Genomic DNA, 15,199 nt, shown 5'->3' on the forward strand with positions numbered 1-15,199 from the left:
CCCCTGACTCGCTGTGCTTGCCACTTAGGTGATGGGCAGGGGGGCAGGCGGGAGCGCCAGTGCACTCCCTGCAAACGCCAGTCGATCACTGCAGCTGCCCCCAGAAACAGCCACAGTCATTCCTGGAAGTGGCTGCAGCAATAGGCCATAGTGATTGGCCATTGCGGGATCAGCCACGGTGGGACCCCCCGTCCTGGGCAGTGAGATTGGCCGCGGGGGGAGCCCCTCTGGTCGGCGGGACTGGTCTCAGGGGGCATGTGCCCCCTCCCCCCCCCCACTAAGGCAGCACCAGTTGCCCATGGGGGCTGGAGTAGGGGATGGGGAGTAATTTAGATACTTAATGGGTGCATCTACATGTTTGCCGGTATAAGTGCACAGTAAATTAATTAACTCTGCTGTAAGATAGTACTATAGATAGTGGGGGACAGTACTATCTTACGCCAGAGTACTTACGTGTGCTGAAATGCACATGTAGATGGTGACAGGGCTGGCTGGGGTGCGAGGGAGCTAAAGTGTGGGGGCTGCTTGTAGCCCCACACTGTAGCACCCTCATGCCCCAGCCACCCCCAACGCTGCCCCACCAGGGCTACTCTGCCCCGGCTCAAAGTACTGCAGCCTGGGGTGCTCATGTAAACACTGCTCAGAAGCAGTTTTCTTTGGCATGAGCTCTGCTGGAGTTTATAACATCTCTTTAATTGCATGTGTAGATGCACCCACTGAGTCACTCTATTGATGCTGAAGAGCTTGTAGCACATTCTTCCACTGAGCTGCTATTAGCTTCAACGTGCCAGGTTCTCAGCCCTCCTTTTTATAATGTTCTGAATGCAGTGTACTTGTAAAAGGCTTTATAGCTACCTGGGGTAACCAGCTCTGTGCCACCTACTTCATACTCCTTGATGTCAAACAAGCCTGCAAGCCTAGCATTGAAACCTAGAGGTGTAAATGTTCGTGTAAGAGGTGGCATGTTTACATGAGATGTTTACTGCACAGTTGCCTAATTAACTGCACAGTAAGCATTTCAGCATCTACATGTTTGCCTCTATTAGGGTGCATGAAATTAATAACCTGTGCAGCAGGGTAGGACTTGTAAATACAGCTCTGTGGAGTTTTTCATGTACAGAGGCACATGTGTAGAGCTGACCAGCTGGCTGGGGCATGAAGGTGCCTCAGTGTGGGGGCTGCCTGCCAGCTAGCCTAGCTCTGAAGCTCCCTCATGCCCCAGCCAGCCCCTCGCCAGCACACCGAGCCTGGTTGGAGCAGCCCCGGCTTGGCAGGCTGACCCCCGGGACCCCCTGCCAGCCGGGGTTGCTGCAACCTGGCTCAATGTGTTGCACTCTGGGCACATGTGCAGACATGTGCCAAGGAGATTCCTGGGAGCAACATATTGTTGCCCCATAATGGCACATGTAGACACCCAGGGAGGCAGAGCTGGGGCATTTCGAGCTCTGGCATTCTTGGGCTGGCAAACCAGTCCCAAAGGGGCTGCTGCAGCTGCTGTAAGGTAGAGCAGCAATGAAGCTGCTCTAATTTTGTTTTCTAGAGGGCCAAACTAGTTCCCTAACTCACCTTTGCCTCCCTCCCAGAATCTTGAGCCAAACATAAGTCAGTCACCCTGCAGACAATGGTTTAGAGGTTTCTGAGAGTCAAGAACTATGTGGTGGAGACTTTGTCTGCTGGACGGAGTCCTTACTTTATTTAGAACTAGGCTCTTGACATAATCTTACCTTTAGAGAAAAGCTTTAGTTTCATCCCAACTAAATTCTCTTAAGACTTTTCCATAGGGTAAGTGTCCTTTTAGGTACTAATCAGTCCTTTTTATATCTGTTTTTAAAAAACAAAGCATTTCAATTTTTCAATATGGGAGACACTCAGGTTGGAATCCTAGTCCTTCTGAAGTCTGCCATTGTCTTCAGGCCCTATCCCACATCTTGCATTGGTAATGGAGTGTGAAACAAACAACTTTTTTGTTTGCTTGGGTACTAGCTTCATATTCATTATTTTTCCTTCTATCTTTTTTTTTAGAGCAATCAACTTGGCTTTTCATTCTAAATTCTTCATTCATGGTGCAACTCATCTGAACATGGTAGTATTATACTAGGGATGAATCTAGCCCTAGAAGGCATGTGCACATGTGGTTTGCATTGCCGCAGACCTGACTGCAGTGCTGCAAACCATGCTGCATGTGCAGACATTCACTGCGCTGTTAATGCGCAGTATAGTAAGTTTTTTGGACACCAGGAAATCTCGGTGTCAAAAAAACCTGTGCCAGAAAAAAGTGGAGCAGTGCATGTGGTGGCAGCATGTGCTGCCTGAAACCAGAGGCTGGCCTGCTAGAGCCACTCTGGCTGCTGGCCAAGCTCTGTGCACCTGGATTGCCGCTGCTGGAACTCCTGGAGGCCCCCAGGACTTCAGGTAAGGCTGCTAAGGCCAGCCCAGGTGCCTGCCTCAGCCTCCCTTACTGCACCTAGGGCAATTTGCCACATGCCACAGTGTGTATGCAGGGGTGTCCCCTGGAACAAATAACAGTGGTACAAATATGTGCTGCTGCTATTTGTCCCCAGGGAACGCATGTTCCCGCTCATGGGGACACACCCAGAGGTTATTTTATAAGTCTCTGTTCTTCTAACACTGGTATTTATAGAAAATCTCTTTCCTATGCATCTATGAGAACCTTGTGGAATATTCCCAGGTCTCCTGGGTGCCCAGACTGAATTTTATTAACTTTTAATGCAGATGTGTGCATAAGAAAAGGAGGCTTATTATAAAATAGGCTATATGTAGTGGGATTAGATTTTTGTTGCATAAGAGAATATAAACCAAATACCTCAAAGGCTGCATGTAATAGAAAAGAATGATGATAATTCGAGATCCCATCATACAATATACATTTCCTCTGTATTGTATCTGTGTGAACCACAATGGTCGAGTGCAATCCTTTACTTTAATAGGATTATAGGAAAGTAAGGCTGGATGGGAACTCACAAGGTCATCTCGACTAGTTTCCTGTTCAAGGCTTTTCTCTGAAAGAAAAAAAAACTACTCGAATTTAATAGGAATTCTAGAGAAATAAATTTAAAAGCCTATAAATTTCAGCAAAGAATCACATCCCTGTCTTAGCATTCTGTAGGTTGTTTTAAACATTCCACAGCAAGATTATCATTCTACATTAAATTCTATAGGAATTTCCAAGAAGAGTGGCTTCTAAACTATTAGCATTTAAAGAAGCAGGCCCCAAGGCTTAGAGAGTACAATCCATTTGTTGATCCATTAAAAGTTATCATTTAATCTGCCTTGCATACCAGTCATTCCTTTGAGATCTACAGAGGAGGCCAAAATCCACTCCCATATGTGCTCATGAAAACATAGAGCACCTCTACTTATATAATGCAGGAACTCTAGCAAACACTGGTGAACGTGAGAAGAAAATCTTTCTCATTCCTAGTTTTTTTTCCCTTCAAACAAGTCCTCTTTCTGTGCTGGAAGATGCATTCTGCAGTCTAGTGTACCCTGGTGTCTCACTGTGCAGGATCATGGCGACAATGCTACAGTATTATGTGTAGTTCAAAGGCTGACAAATTCATTTATTATTACTCTGGTGTTTGTGCTTGATATGCAATATCAGATAAGAGGAGAATTATTTCTATGTCATGACTGCAGTATGATGCAGTAAAGGACAAAGTTTCTGTCCATTAGGGCACTTTTGCTTTATCTGTTCATCACTATTTTCCCTGCCTTGTTTATATTTTAAAAAACCGGTCACCTTTTTGCTATTCTTATTTGAGAGCAAGTAGAATCTAACTGGAGAGGTGGTCTCACCAACATCAGGGTGAATAACAGTGGCAGAATTGGGATTTGGCTATCCCTGACTTTGCGTCTATGTGTGTGTTTGTGTTTTATATATAAAGTCACATATATATCAGGAAAACATATTTCTTTTTAAATAACAAAGTTATTTAAAGCCTTCCAAAATTATAATTTTTAACACAATAAGATTAAATATAATAAGGGGATAGATTCTGCTACCATTACACTTACTGACTAAATATCTTAGTGAGCAGCTCCTTTGCTTGCACTAAGCAAGCAAGAGTAAACCTTGGAGCTCAACCCTGAGAAAGGGGCAGCTCAGGAGAAAGTAAATTACTGCAGCCTTTGATAGGGTGCATTTAGGTTTTGCTTTTGCAAAAAGCCAGCCACTTTAACTGGAGAGAAGGTGATGTCCCCAGACTCCTAGCCATTTCTGCACCCTGCCCATTTATTTCACTGCAGTGATTTTGGAGACCAGAGGCTGGACTCCACACCGGACCAAAACTGTAGACAGGCCAACAAAGGGGGTTTGGGACAGCACTCCATTCTTCCTAGTAAGGAAGGAAGGCAAAGACACAATGTGAATAAGGCTGGCAGGACATAGCCCTGTAAGAGCATAAAAATCAATGCAGTGAAAAAACAAAACAAAAGACCATAGTGCCTAAGAAATTAAGTCTTTATGCTTGCAATCTTTGTTCCATTATTGCTCCAGTCTGGCCTCTAAAATTTCTATACCAGGAAAAACGTTCTCATTAATAATCTTCCTAAAAGAAAGATAATATAGTACGCTGTCGGGTACTGTGCTGGTAGGTGATCAAAGTATTAGGCGGGTAGGAAAGAATGAGTCATCACTGTGACTAAGCAGAACAAGATTAGCTAGTCATAAATTTCTGCTTATTTCATTTTCTCTCCTGTCATTGTAATTGGCTTTCCAGAAAAAATGGGAAATAACCAGTTCTAAAGCTTGAAAGCCATCCCTAGATCACACTGGCCTGCAATGAACAAGCATCCATGAAGTTTCTGAAGGTCTTTATATATGACTGTCAAACACAATGTCTTCTGTAATATGGAACCATGTAGTTAAATGACTGTCGTGAATTCTATGTTTAACATTCAATAAAATTTTGTAAGTCAAAAGAGCTGCTTTCTTAGAAAAAGTTATTGATTCTGGTATATGGCAATTCAGACACTCTTGCAAAAACAAAGATGATGCTGCCTTCATAGTTTATAAGATTACCAGACAGGAGGCACTGTAGACAGCAGACAAATTTACTCAAACATATTTGTGCACCCTCCTCTATGTGAGGAGTATTTTGGGATGAACATTTGCAGCCTTGATATATAATGCAGCTTCTTGACACCCATCTAAATTTGGTATGGCAGAATATAGAGTGTTCAGAAATGAAGTGTAAAGATTAAGATCAGACTTCAAATTTGCACTAGGTGAAAAAATATTTCAGATTAACCCTATACCATTCTGGAAAAGAGTGTGAATATCTCTTGTTGGAGCTATGAGGAAGACTTCCTCCACATATTCTGATCTAGAGGCTCAGTAGGCTTGCTTTGCATGTGTGTGTATATGTAGGTACATACATGTATGTATTAGTCATTCAGTTAGGGATAAGCTGCTACTGGTGCTGGGCTATGCAGTGTAGGCTTGGAGCCCCAGATTCTACTTGCATTTCATTAATCATTGGCTAGAACTGCTGACTCCTAGAGGGACCTATCATATTTACTTAAATATAAGACACCCTGACTATAAGACAACTCCCCAATAATTAGATTCCATATATGGAAAATATATACATTTGTTATAATTCTCCAGGTATAGAACCTAATTATTCGTGCTTTTCCTTGAATTTGTCCCTCTCCCACTGCTATAGCAAGGAAAGTAAATCTGGGGTCAAGTAGCCCCCTTGCCCTCTGCTCCCCCCAACTTCTTCCCTCTGTAGCCCTATTCCCTTCTCCTTCCCCCTGCTCTCCCTGAGCAGGTGGAATTGAGGGGCAAATTTGAAAACACTGACTTTGAAGTAAATATGGCTAGGTATCCCTAGACTTAATTCATCCAGAATTGATGCAGTTTACCTTTTTTGAAACTGCTGCAAGTTTTAGCACTGGTATGCCATAAACACACTTTTAAGCAGCACTTTTATACCTAGTGGAAACTCTGCACAGCAGCACTATTACAAAAACAGCTCAGGGAAGCAAAATATCCTCTTTAGCTCTCTGACATTACAAGGAATGCCAAGCATCTATACAGGACACTTAATGCACAGTAGACTAATTCTACTGCTCAAAAAGACTGTGCACCTTTCCTATTGCACAGTTGCACCACCTACTGCACATTTATGTAGTACCTCATATTAGAGATTCTAAACTTAACGCACAGTAGCAAAGGCACACTTAATGCATATGTAGACATGTTCACTTACACATAGCACAACCCATAGGCAGAAGGAGAAAAAATTATTTGGGAGGGGCTAAGCCTGTGCGCATGCATGCACGCACCCCCGCAGCAGGTAAGTCTGTGGGGAAAGGGGCAGAGGGAGGGGAAAGGGCTGTGGCGGGGGGGCAAATTGAGGGCCTGCCTAGCTGGGGGTGGTGCACAGCTGGGGGGGGCCTGCACAGCTGGGGGTTGCAGTACGGAGCCACCAGCGCTTGTCTGGGGATGCCTGGTGTGGGGAGGGTGTGCCCCTGGATCTGTGCAGGGTGGAGTGGGCAGCCATTGTGGGCTGGGACTGGGGCTGCACTCTGGGTAGGCAGCGGTGCTGGGAGCGGGGGCTATAGTGAATTTTGGGGTGGCTGCAGCCCCCCCGTAGCCCCCCTCCCAGCACTGCCGCTGCCTTCCCTGAGCACAGCCAAGCCCCCACAACACACACACACACATTGGGAAGAGCCTGGCACAGCTGTGCTTGGGGAGGCTAAGCTACGTTAGCTCCCCGCTTCCCTTCCACCGCCTATGACACAAACCATGCATGTTATTAGTCCAAAGCCAAAAAGTTGATGATTTACCATATTAATCATTGGGCTGGGCCTTAACAGAGTCAATAGCATTTCAAGCCATGGCGATCTCATAGCTCATCACTGTTCAGTATGTGTGTGTACTCCAGATACTTCTGCTTTTCCCCCACACAAAGGATCTGTGTGCTAATTAGTCCCCCATTCGTGAATGCAACCAGGTGTTCCTGTCATGAGTCCTGGGATCCTCCAAAATGTATATGCAGATGAGGTACAGGGCAACCAGGTCTGGATCCACCCCATGGAGGGGCCACAGTAGTCATATGTCCAGACCAGACCAGGTGGGGCCACAGTACTCATATGTGACAGGCTGAGAGAGGGGGTGACAGAGAGATTCTGGGTGAACTGTTTGGTGAGGTTTGACAGACATTTAAGGCTGGTGAAGAAACTGGAATAATTGGAAATATGAAAGAAAGGTGGAGCCTAGCTGTGGGAGTGAAGAGGAAGTCAAAATGTATTTATTCAATGTAATGGCTCACCCTGACATAAAAAAAGAGTCAGAGCTGAGAGGGACTGCATGCAATGGACCCTATCATATATTTTATGCAAATAGGCTTCACTAACCTACTTTGTGGCTTTAGCAGGGAAGCACTAGGTGTCTGGGTCCATGAAGACAGGTTTCATTAAAAGCCCAGGGTATAACTGTTCTTCTGGTGTGGTTTTACACCTACAGAGATGTTGGGGCTTAAAGCCCACTTCATGGAAATGGGAGGCTTCTCCCTAGCTTGCTTCTGTGGCCATATGGCTGAAGGCAGGCAAAACTTGGGGTCATCTGAACCCCAAGCCTGCAGGCTTGGGCCTGCATGTAGGACACCTGCCAAAAGATGTTGGAAATATCTGAAGCCCCTGGTGGGGGTAGAGGATGTTTACCTGATGTAGGGCCACTTATGGCTCTGAACCGACTCATATATTTGGACTTGATTTGGCTGCAAACACAAAAAACTCTTTTAAAAAATGCTCTGGCACCAAGGGGAGGGTATCAGGGTTGGCTTGGGTCCTCCTGGTGCTGGCTGCTTCCAGGCTTGGTGCCAGTTTCCTGTAGAGAGAACACCCCACCCTGTTTTTTGGGTTTTTTTAAGGGCCCCCCAAAAAGAAAAAGGAACAGAAAAGCTTACCGGTAGTATGTTTGCCCAATATGGGCCATGTGTTTTATAGACATGCTCAGTGTTGGCTGCATTTTATCAGCTTCGTAGGTGGTTTCCACTACTGAGCACATGCTGCTTTTGGCACCAGTTTAATGTATTTAATGAGTTTTCCTTGTGTGTGACTGTAAGAAGAGGAGCTTTTCCCCCTTTGCTGATTGGGAAAAAAACCTCTTAACTTATATTTGAGTAAATATGGTAATCTTTTCCGACAATATCCTTGTCCTTTTCATTTTTTTCTATGCCTTCTTTCCTGTCCCTTCTCTTTCCCTTCTTTCCTATGACCACTTTACTTGTGATCACTTCCTTCCCCTCCTATTCCCAGACTTTATAGCCTCTTTTCTCTCTGACAGGTCAATTCATGTGCATGCCTTTCAGGCAAAAGGGGCTTAGCTGTATTGCCACCTGCCTTGGAGAAAATAGTACTCCATATACTGCTTCCATTGAGTCAGATCTTCACTTGATATAAATTAGGATGATTCTATGGAAACCACCTGTCAGATCCAACTTCTCAGAGTCTTGTCTTTAATAGCTGCCATGGTCTAGGATTCTTAGCAGCTAAGTGGACAAAGGGTAACCATTTTTTTCAACTATCATGAGAATCACAGTCTTGGATATTAGGAGCTAATGCTCAGCTGCTCCATCTGCTTTTTCTGTGGAAGTTGTACAGAATTTTATGGAATTCTCTATATTCCTTCTGCTGTACCAGTTGTTATTTGCAGAAGGCAGTGATGAATTCCTAAACTTGTGCTTCCTTTATTAGCAGGGTTGATTAGACTGACCCTATTTTTCTTGGTAGCAGTAACCAGCTGACCTTCCCTTTTTTCCAGACATTGAACAGTCATTCAGGAAGTATAATCAGTTTGCAGCTCTTGCAAACCCTTTGCCTTCTGTGAATCTTTTGTCCTTGACCACAAATTGAGGGCACATTGGAACAGCTGGTCCTTTCTGAATCAATGGTGTCCCAGTTGCAGACACAGTAACACCACTGCCAACAGATAAATGGAAACCATGCATAATGCTGATGGTGTCAGGTTCTCCATCTACATCCATCAATTAGCAGTATTGGAAAATGATGAAATGTTCCCTCATAGAAAAGGCTGGCATTAGAGGAGCTGATAATCAAAACAAATGTATCAAAGGAGACATGTGTCCTGTGTAGGATATGCCTTTCTGTCTGTGTCAGAGTCCTTCAAGAATTTGTTGCCTCAAGCATAGTTGTAAAAGGTACACTCGACCTCAGTCTAACATCTTAATGTAGTCAGAACGCTGCAAAGCTTATAATGAGCACATTGCCTCAGGTAAATTGAGAAGAAACGGTCTTGGTGGATCTAAAAGCAACTGCTATGTCAGCTAATATGGAACCCTTTACAATATACCACATCTTACAGCCTCCAAAACATGGCCTAGTTTGTGGCATGCTAGTCTTTGGATACGTATGTGCATAGATACAGAGAGGTGGGTGATAGGGGATCTCTTTTGCTTTTCATGTCCCTGTGCAAGAGTGGCGCACAGCCCAAGACAGCCCAAAATAAAAGGGCAGGAAGGAGGCAGCCCTCCATGCTGGCTCAAGGTGGAAAGTATAACACCCTCACAGAAGGGAGGAAATAGTAAGTCCCCTTCCTTGGAGTGCCAGGGAGCTGAAGAGGGTATTTTGCTTCCCTGAGCTCTTTTTGCCCTGCAGACTCCCCCAATTGCAGCCCATGGGTGCTTGTACACATGACGAAAACTGACTGTTTTTGTGGTTTCATTGTAAGATGCTCTACATGCTCTACACAATCATGTCACGCTGTGTGCGTTTTTTTAATGATTTAAATCAGTTTGTTATGTTGTAAACCATCTCCACATGCAGTTCAGTTTGCAACAAAGCTATTTGTAACATTGCAGCCTTTTGACAGCTGCCATCCCCTCCCTCCCCCAGCTGTGGGAGAGGCAGGCTGAAGACAGAAGTGGTGAGGGGCCTGATTCTTTTTTTTCTCCACCAAGCCTACCCATGTCTCCCACAGCCAGGGGCAAACTGCTGGTGAGCTGAGCAGGCCCTGAGTTGCAGGGGGCCCCAGCCTTCCTTCTATGGTAGCAGTGCCCCTTGGAGCTGCTGGGGTGGACTGCCAGCAGGTCAGATGCTGTCTTGGGGAAGAGTTGGATTGGGCTGGGTGCTGCCTTTGAGCTGGGGCAGCACCCGCTTGTTAGCTGCCTGCCCTGGTGGCCCCAGGGGGCACTGCCATTGTGGAGGGAAGGATTGGGGTCCCCTGCAGCTCAGGGCCCACCTGCAGCTCGCCCCCTGGCCGCAGAAGAGGCAGGTAGGCGCTGCAGGAAAAAAAAAAGTATCAGGCCCCTTTCCACGTTTTTTTTTTTTTTTTTTACAGTGGAGCCTGCCCGCACAAGTTTCTGGTGGGTCAAGTGGCCTCTGAGCGGCAAGGGGCTCGAGTCCTTCCCTCTGTGGTGTCACCACTCCCCAGAGTCACCAGGCAGGGTGCTAGCGAGTTGGGGGCTGCCCCAGCTTGGAGGTAGCACCTGCCGGATCCAACTCTTCCCTGAGCCTGCCCGCTGGAAGCCTGCTGGGTGCTGCTCCCCAGGTGGGCTAAGGGAAGACTTGTGGCAGATGTTGTTTCTGAGCTGCAGCAGCCTCCAGCTCACTAGCACCTCACCCGGGTGGCCCCGGAAGGTGCCACTGCTGCAGAGGGAAGGACTGGGGCTGCCTGCAGCTCAGGGGTGTCAGGAAAAGAAATGTGGCAAGGAGCCCAATCCTTTTCTTTTCTTCCCATGGTGCCTGCCTGCCTTTCCCACAGCTGGGGGGCAAGCTGCCGGTAGGCCCTGAGCTGTTGGGGGCCCCAGTCCTTCCTTTCATGACAGTGATGCCTACCCAGGGCCACCTTGGTGGGTGGCTAGTGGGCAGGTGCTGCCCCAGCTCGGAGGTAGCCCCAAGCCTGATCCAACTCTTCCCCAAGCCTGAGCTGGGGCAGCATGTGGCTTGCTAGCAGCCTGCCTGGGCAGCCCTGGGGGACACTGCCACTCTGGAGAGAAGGACCACAGCCCCCTGCAGTTCAGGGGCCACTTGGCTCACCGACAGTTGGCTCCAGCCATGGGAGACGCGGGCAGGCTCCATAAAAAAGAAAAAAAAGTATTAGGTCCTTCACCGTAACAGTGATAGAAGCTCCTAAATTGGAACAGTGCATTTTTAATTGTCACAATTAAAAATCTACCAGGTTAATTTAGGGGACTAAACCCCTGTCATACGTACAAGAGCCCCAAATGTCTAAAGGCACAATTAAACCCAAGGTTAGAAAAAGAACATAGTCTATGAGTATGGCAACCTCAACCTTCAATTCTTAGACTTTTTACAGGAGATCTGGCAGCCTAATGAAGGAGCAAAGTACTGTGAACAGCTGCAGAAGGAGAAGTAGTTGATTCTGTCTTAACACAGTTATAGAAAGAGCTGACAAGATCAGGCACAACAAAAAAAGGCCTTCGCTTTCATGCTGATTTATACATTTCAATGTGTAACCATATTGCTTGAATGTTTCCAAATCACCATTCACTCTGAACCTCCCTTTCATGTAGCAGGAAGGGAAGGGCAGGATGGTCATGATCTTTGGGAATTCTGACCCGAGCATCTCTCATCTACCACCTCCTGCAGATACACTCAAAATACTATAAGCAGAACAGGCCTTTTTTTATTCAGAGTACTAAGAAGTCTTGGCTAGGGACAGAAATTACACATAAACTGGTATAGGTGATCAGAAACCAGTTCATATTTGTAATACAACAGAAGTGAAATGCACAAAAGCCACTTTCAAAATGGCTGAATCTGGTTTAAGATGGATGTTGTATGAGACTTAACTGATTTAGGTTAAATCTGTTTATTGAACTTCTGTCCCAGTTCCCCTCCAGATTCAAGTTTACTCACAGGCCCCCAGCATCCCAAGATGCTTTGCAACTCCCCCACAAACCCCTCCCCTTGCAGGTTGGGCAGGCTAGCCTTTTCCCAAGCTCTAGCACACCCCAGGTTCTGGCCTGGACTAATGCAGGCATGTGGCTGCATTTCTGGAATCAGAAGTAAATGTTTGTTCACCTGCTTATTGGTTCAATCTATGCAATTTTTAACAGTGTTTTCTCTCACGCACTCCAAGGCACAATTCAGACAGACAGATCAAGTTTGCTTACACATGAAGTAAATTATGTTAGGCTACACACAGTTCTTTTGTCCCAGTAGGAGAGAATATCCCTTGCTGAGAAAGTTGGATTTCAAAGCTGGTAAAGGGGCTGTTGAGCAGTGCTTTTGCTTTTGATAGGTGAGTCACCTTCCCTTTCTCCCTAGGAGAGCTAATCTTAGTTGTTGTGTATGAGAAAAATGTCCTGCAACTGCTAAGTTATTCCCTCACAGTGAATTCACTGAATTTTTATTTACAAAGTTCTTCCCATGTTCTGTTGTCTTATGGATATATTTGAACTTTAGCACTGCACCATATTGTTCTCTTCTATGTTGATAATCATGGAAATCTATGATGTATCAACCTATGTGACACACAGATGGTATTGGTTCTACTGTTGTAGAATAGATATCTATCTTGAATTTCAGAGGTAGTAGGTATATGGAAAAAACAGACTTTAATGGTGAGGGCCATTGTACTGGGTGGCATGGAAACCTAAGCTCGGACCGGAGGAGAAAGTTGAGGCATTGTGGGTTAGGATACACGGAGGTCATGGGAAAAGGGACTTGGTGTTGGGGGTCTGCTACAGACCACCACACCAAGAGGAAAAGCTAGACTTGGAATCCTTGAGGCAGCTCTCAGAGGCCATACAGTGTAGAGATGTGGTTGTCATGGGGGACCTAAACTACCCTGATATCTGCTGGGAGGGGCAGTCAGGGAAATCCAACCACTCACATAAGTTCTTAACCTGTGTGCAGGACCTTCACCTAATGCAGGAGGTATACAGTCCCACTAGGGGGAATGTCTTACTGGACTCAGTGTTGGCTACGGGGGAGGACCTGGTAGGGAAGCTGCAGATTCGTGGTCACCTTGGGGACAGTCACCACCAATCAATCCAATTCACCATACGACGTAGAGTGGGTAAGATAACTAGTAGGATGGAAGTGCTTGACTTTAGGAAGGCTAACTTCAGTGTGCTTAGGAGTCTAGTCAATAATGCACTGCAGGAGAAGAGTATTGGTGAGATGGGAGTCCAGGAAGGGTGGTCGTTCCTAAAGGAAGTGATCCTTTGGGCACAGAGGGAGACTATCCCAGTACGAGGGAAAATGGGGAAAGGAGCCAAAAAACTTCCTTGCCTAAACAGGGAAATCCAGGGGAGCCTAAGGGCAAAAAAGAAGGCATATAGGCAGTGGAGGCAGGAGGAAGCTACCAAGGAGTATACCTATTTGACCCGCACTTGCAGGGAGGCAATTAGAAAGGTCAAAACAACTACAGAGCTGAGGCTGGCAACACAAATTAAAGACAACAAAAAGTCTTTTTTTAGGTATGTAGGAAGTAAAAGAAAGGTGCAGGGCAGCACAGGATCCCTACTGAGCAAGGAGGAGCAATTAGTGACATACAGGGGGGACAAGGCTCAGCTATTCAATGAGTTTTTTGCCTCAGTGTTCCTGAACAGGGGTCAAGATAAGTCTCCTAATGGGTTCTTAGATGGGTATCAGAGGGACACCAGCCTACCAACTGTCGACACTGACTTGGTGCAGAGTCACTTGGATGGACTGGATGTGTTCAAGTTGGCAGGCCCAGATGCCCGGCATCCAAGAGTACTGAAGGAATTGGCTGGTGTCATAGCAGAACCACTGGCACAGCTGTTTGAGCACTCGTGGCGCTCTGGTCAGGTCCCAGAGGACTGGAAAAGGGCCAGTGTGGTCCCTATTTTCAAGAAGGGGAGGAAGGAGGATCCGAGTAATTATAGGCCAGTCAGTCTCACCTCCACCCTTGGAAAGGTCTTTGAAAAGATTATGAAGTCCATCGGGAAAAATAATGCAGCAGGGAAATCAGCATGGATTTGTAGTAGGTAGATCATGCCTGACCAATCTGATTTTGTTTTATGACAGGGTCACAAAATGCTTAGATGCAGGAGTAGAGGTGTATGTCATTTCCTTGGACTTTAGCAAGGCCTTTGATATGGTATCTCATCCTATTCTCATAAATAAATTAAGAGGCTGTGGCATAGATGTTTACATGGTCCGGTGGGTGGGAAATTGGCTTAGTGGTCGCACCCAGAGAGTGGTAGTAGATGGGTCGGTATTGACCTGGAAGGGTGTGTGTAGTGGGGTCCCACAGGGTTCGGTCCTTGGACCTGTACTCTTCAATATCTTCATCAGTGACTTGGATGTGGGTGTGAAGTGTACTCTGTCCACATTTGCAAATGATACTAAATTGTGGGATGGAATGCACACACTGGATGGTAGGGAACAATTGCAAGCAGACCTGGACAGGTTAGAAAAGTGGGCAGAACACAATAGGATGCAGTACAACAAGAGCAAGTGCAGAGTGCTGCACCTAGGGTGCAAAAATATCCAGCACACCTACTGGCTGGGATGTGACCCTCCCAGCAGCACAGAAGCAGAAAGGGATTTCAGAGTCATAGTGGACTCCAAGATGAACATCAATGTGATGAAATCATCAGCAGATGCATGACAAATAGATCCAAGGAGGTGATACTTCCCCTCTATGTGGCATTGGTCAGACTGCAATTGGAGTACTGCGTCAACTTTTGGGCGACGTACTTCAAGAAGGATGCTGATAGACTTGAGAGGGTCCAAAGGAGGGCCACTCGTATGGTTAAGGGCTTACAGGACAAGCCCTATGAGGAGAGACTAAGAGACCTGGACCTTTTCAGCCTCTGCAAGAGAAGACTGAGAGGTGATCTTGTGGCTGCCTACAAATTCATTAAGGGGATGTAGTAAGGGATTGGAGATGCTCTGTTTGCCAGGGAGCCTCTTGGGGTAACAAGGAACAATGGTCACAAACTGACAGAGAGTAGATTTAAGCTAGATACCAGGAAAAACTTCTTCATGGTAAGGGTGGCCAAAATTTGGAATGGGCTTCCAAGGGAGGTGGTGCTCTCCCCTACCTTGCGGGTCTTTAAGAGAAGGCTGGATAGGCATCTGGCTGGGGTCCCCCAACACTCATTCCTGCCTAGGCAGAGGGTAGGACTCAATGATCTGTTGAGGTCCCTTCTGACCCTAGCATCTATGAATCTATGAATCTAACAAGGCTATAGGGGACTTGTGGTTTTAA

This window comes from Alligator sinensis, unplaced genomic scaffold (genome assembly GCF_000455745.1).
Source record: "Alligator sinensis unplaced genomic scaffold, ASM45574v1 scaffold240_1, whole genome shotgun sequence".
Classification (NCBI taxonomy): Eukaryota; Metazoa; Chordata; order Crocodylia; family Alligatoridae; genus Alligator; species Alligator sinensis.